This window comes from Conger conger, chromosome 1, assembly GCF_963514075.1.
Source record: "Conger conger chromosome 1, fConCon1.1, whole genome shotgun sequence".
NCBI lineage: Eukaryota > Metazoa > Chordata > Actinopteri > Anguilliformes > Congridae > Conger > Conger conger.
The window spans coordinates 94,139,898-94,144,897 of NC_083760.1; the positions used below are offsets into that span (position 1 = coordinate 94,139,898).

The 5,000-nt window shown below is 49.6% G+C and overlaps 1 protein-coding gene across 1 annotated transcript in view; it reads right to left on the reverse strand.

Moving 5' to 3' along the window:
* lck (LCK proto-oncogene, Src family tyrosine kinase) overlaps positions 1–5,000 on the reverse strand; it is a 47,293-nt gene that overhangs the window by 5,201 nt on the left and 37,092 nt on the right. The window lies entirely within an intron of this gene.

A 5,000-nucleotide genomic window follows, 5' to 3' on the forward strand; every position in this document is an offset into this window, starting at 1 on the left:
TGCATTAGAGAGAGATACAGAGAGAGAGAGAGAGTGGTATTTCAAGAGACACAGAAGTCATAAGCTATTTAGAAAAGGCAGCCTGCGTCCATATGAAATGCATACACGCTAATATTGCACCTGTTCCAGATACATGTGTTTGACCTACTGCCTATCCTTAGTGATGACACACAAATCGGCCAATCGTAGAGGCCCTGTGGAAGGTGACTGGCCCGTTGCCATGGAGACAGAACAGAAGAGTCACAGGAAGGGGGGTGAGTCACTGGCGGGGGGGGGGGGTCACCTGAATCAACGGGTTGGTGATGATGAATGATGTTTGGGGTTTCCAGATCAGATGAGAATCTATTCCAAAAGGTGCATTGTGGACCAAGGAGGTAGGTTTAGTGGTGAACAAAGTACTTGCTTTTAAATGTTCTTAACTGTGTAATTAACTGCTTTAATTAATCCGTTTAAGTGCTCCAGGTTTGGGAACGTTCTGGGTTTGGGAATGCTCTGGGTTTAGGAACGTTCCGGGTTTGGGAATGCTCTGGGTTTGGGAACGCTCCGGGTTTGGGAACGTTCCAGGTTTGGGAACGCTCCGGGTTTGGGAACGCTCCGGGTTTGGGAAAGCTCTGAGTTTGGGAACGCTCTGGGTTTGGGAAAGCTCTGAGTTTGGAAACGCTCTGGGTTTGGGAAAGCTCTGAGTTTGGGAACGCTCTGGGTTTGGGAACGCTGAACGCACCGGGTTTGGGAACACTCCAGGTTTGGGAACGCTCCGGGTTTGGGAACGCTCCGGGTTTGGGAAAGCTCTGAGTTTGGGAACGCTCTGGGTTTGGGAACGCTGAACGCACCGGGTTTGGGAACACTCCAGGTTTGGGAACGCTCTGGGTTTGGGAACGCTCCAGGTTTGGGAATTCTCAGGCCACTGGGTTTGTTCTGCAGGGTTTCTTTTTCTTTTCTAGTTTTTACCAAACCCAAATATTTTTGCCCTCTAATTTTGGTTATTTGGATAGATGTGAAATATTTTTTTACAAACCTGAGAGCGAAACAAAAATATGTAGCTTGTGCAAACATCGTACGTCAGTGCAGAGCGAACTCTGGGGCACTGCGGTGCCCTGGGGATGAAGTACAATCTGCACTAATTCACAGGAAGTGATGCGTGTGTTACGAAGCACAATCACAAGTTACCATCCAGGCAGGTAGATGGACCAACAACACGCATCACATCATGAAGACACACAGCACAAATGCCCCATGGTTTGCGTATGTATCATGTGAAATCAAACTAACAATGCTGAAAAAAATATCAAATACAAAAACACCCCGTGACTCAAGCAACAGAAGTCGACATGAGAACGATTAGATCAGCAAAGGGTTGTGCTCAAAAGCTGCCAGACTTTTTTTTAAAAAAAGGTTTTTGTTCGTTGATTCTTCCCCTCTGAGGAGAAACCTGGGCAGCCGCCCTGAGTACACAAACAATGCTGCAAAATGTTTTTAAATCCGTGCCCCCTGGCTCAGCTTCAGATTTCGCCATTTTTGGGTGAGAGAGTGGCAGCCCAGAATGCAGTGTCTGATAAGACACAGAGGCCCCGCAGAACAATCCGGAAAACTGTCCTCCTGCACTGGAGACAACCCGGCTGGACAGCCAGCAGCATCGGAAAAACAGCCTGACCCCAGCCAAGGACCAGGAGAAACCAACCTGACCCCAGCCAAGAACCAGGAGAAACCGACCTGACCCCTGCCCTGAGTCCAGGAGAAACCAGCCTGACCCCACCCATGAGTCCAGGAGAAACCAGCCTGACCCCACCCATGAGTCCAGGAGAAACCAGCCCGACCCCACCCATGAGTCCAGGAGAAACCAGCCTGACCCCACCCATGAATCCAGGAGAAACCAGCCTGACCCCACCCATGAGTCCAGGAGAAACCAGCCTGACCCCACCCATGAATCCAGGAGAAACCAGCCTCACCCCAGCCACAAATGCAGGAGAAACCACCACACACACCACTCATCACGTTATGATTAATCCTCCTCCTCCTCTACAGTCGCTGGGCTGTGGGCGGTTCGCTCTAAGAGTCTGGGTTTTCAGCATGACCGCACGCTGCGACATCCAGACATCTCTCATCCCTGCCCCGGGGTTTTCTACTCGGCTCACCCCCATGCTAACGCTCAGTGGCGTGGGAGAGTGATGTCACAGGGTTTCACAGTGATGACGCTGACGAGCAGCTCTGTATCCGGCAGTGTGAGGCTCAACGATAAAGCAGAAAACGTCCTCTGAAGCAGGCCCAGAAACGACCTCTCTGTCACTCCTTACACACTTACACACTCCTTTACATTACATCACATTACATTACATGGCATTACATTATCCAGAGCGACGTACAACAAAGTGTACTCACTCAGTCATTCAAACTCATACACATACACCCTCTCACTCACTCACTCACTCACTCACTCACACACTCACTCACTCACTCACACACTCACTCACTCACTCACTCACTCACTCACTCACTCACTCACTCACACACTCACTCACTCACTCATGCACACACACACACACACACACTCACACACTCACTCACTCACTCACACACTCACTCACTCACTCATGCACACACACACACACTCACTCACACACACGCACACACACACACACACACTCACACACTCACTCACTCACTCACTCACACACACACACACACACACTTTATTACACATGCACACATAGCACACATTCTTTCTCTTGCTGTCTCTGTCTCCCTCACACACACACACACACACACACACACACTTGTGTACTGTATATGCACACACTCCTCCGCTTCCGAGAAGGAAGTATTTCATGTACCTGTGATGAGTACAGGACTGACTGCGAATGAAAAGCACAGCGAGAGAACACAGCGCCCCTCATGAATACCCCCTCAGACCCCCTGCTCCGGGACAGAGGGCTGGAATGCCTCACGAGCCGCACACATTCCCTCCAACCTGTTCTCTCAGGTGCATCGACCTCTCCGCACAGGTGTGGGACAGCGGGGAGAGTGACACAGGGGATGATTGACAGGTTGACAGGTGGCTTCCACCTCCCCCCCCCCCGGCTTCTGTGTTTTCTTTTTAAAATAATCAGTGATCTGCATGGATTTTTTTTCTACATGTGTTTTCACCCTGTAGTGTGGCGTGTAACGGCTGCAGAATAGGGTTCCAGCACGCGGTTAAACTTTTTACGCTGCAGCACGAGGAACTGTTTGCATGTTCCTGTCTGACGCCTGAGTGCATATCTAAAATTCCTCTGACTATTGTTTATGCCTATGACCGCGCTACACGCGATTGTTTCGCTATTTATGGATTTGACACTTGTTAACTCTGCTGGTGGCTCAAGCTAGGTTTGGAAACAGCCGGATGACCAGTTCAGACCAGCTCCATAATCAACATGGTTCGATCAGCGCAAGCTATGTTCTGAAACACACTGCTTGCTTGTAATTTCAAGATCGCCATAGCCGGAGTTGACGCTTGTTGAGATGCTTCGGATTAAAAGCGCCTGCCAAACGACGTAAACGAAAACGCGTCGTCTACCGCGGGGCTTTGCTGCGATCGCTGCCAGAAGCTCTGAAAGAGGAAGCCGCAGCGAGACCTCTGCTCTCTAATCTCCCTCACCTCTGATCGAGCGACCCATTGTCATAACTCGCGTGGGATTTCCTGTAACCGACCGCTGAAGTGCATTAATAATGCGGCGCTGTGATAAAATTATAAAATGAAGCAGCACCGCGGCGCCGGGACACGCTCTACCGCTGACCTCCCGCTTACCCCCGAAAAACAGAGCTGGACAACCCTGGGCCACGTTCAGCCCCGACCAAAAAAAAAACGTAGCAAAGCGTTTATTTAAACAGAAACCGTGGCGCGTGGAACATCCTGTTGCAAACCGTAGAGTGTTCCTATGGCGCCTGAGAAAGGCATGTTCACGCTGAAAACGTTCTGCTGCGGTTTCTGCGCTGAACGATATGTGTTTTTCACAATGATGTGCAACGTTTTGCAACAGGCTTTGCGGTATGTTTGGTGGGTGTGTTGGGGGGTGTAGCTCGAATCAATAATGAGGTAGGCCTACGCTTTAAAGGCCGGAGAAGCCGTTTCATATGCCGTCAGAGCAAACCGTACCGTAAATAATTTAAAACAATTTAAATAAAGGCGTTTGGCTGGCTGAAACACATACGAAGGCTTTTACTTTCTGACCCCCAGGACATTCCACCTCTGTTTAATCTCAATCAAAAGGGCTACTTGGAAAAGTAAGGGCACCGCATGTTTGGAGGGTACAGCCTCATTAGGTGAAAACTTGACGGGAAGTGCGCAACATTACATCAGCATTGTCGTCAGTCGCGTCTGAATGAAATTGCGCTTAATTTATCGCCTTGCTGTCAAACTGCTAGTTTCCCGTAAAACTGGACAAACTCCCCCATCTCAATGGAGGAAGTCTTCCTTTCTTTTCGCAACATGCGTGCTTTAAATACCCTGGCCATACAATGCGCATAGCCCGTGCTCCGCCAGGTTGTCATGCGAACGGGTCGCCTGGTGTCAGGGTTGTTTGTTTTGGGATTTTACGTCTAGACGTCTTTGTTCAAGATCATCAAGCCGCCCCCCCCCCATCATCACCCTGTTTTCACCTTTCACTTTCTTTCCCTCTCTCATTCTTTCATTCCCTGTTTCGTTCTCTTGCTTTCTCTCTCTTGCACCCTCTCTCCTTCATTCTTTCTCTCTGTCATTCTCATTCATTTCCTTTGGTTGTTTTTATTGTGTTTTTACCTGTTTTGTATTGTCTTATCGTTGTCTTAATCTCGCCCATTCTCTCTCTCTCTCTCTCTCTCTCTTTCTCTCTCTCAGGCTGTAAGCCACATTAAACACAGAGCGGTTGGGTTGTTGCCGTGGTGACTCCATTATCTCAGCTTCCTGTCAATCCACCGCCAGCTCCTGAGGTGGGCGGAGCCACAGCGATGAGTCATCACCCATCTGCCACCAGTGGCCGTGATGCAGA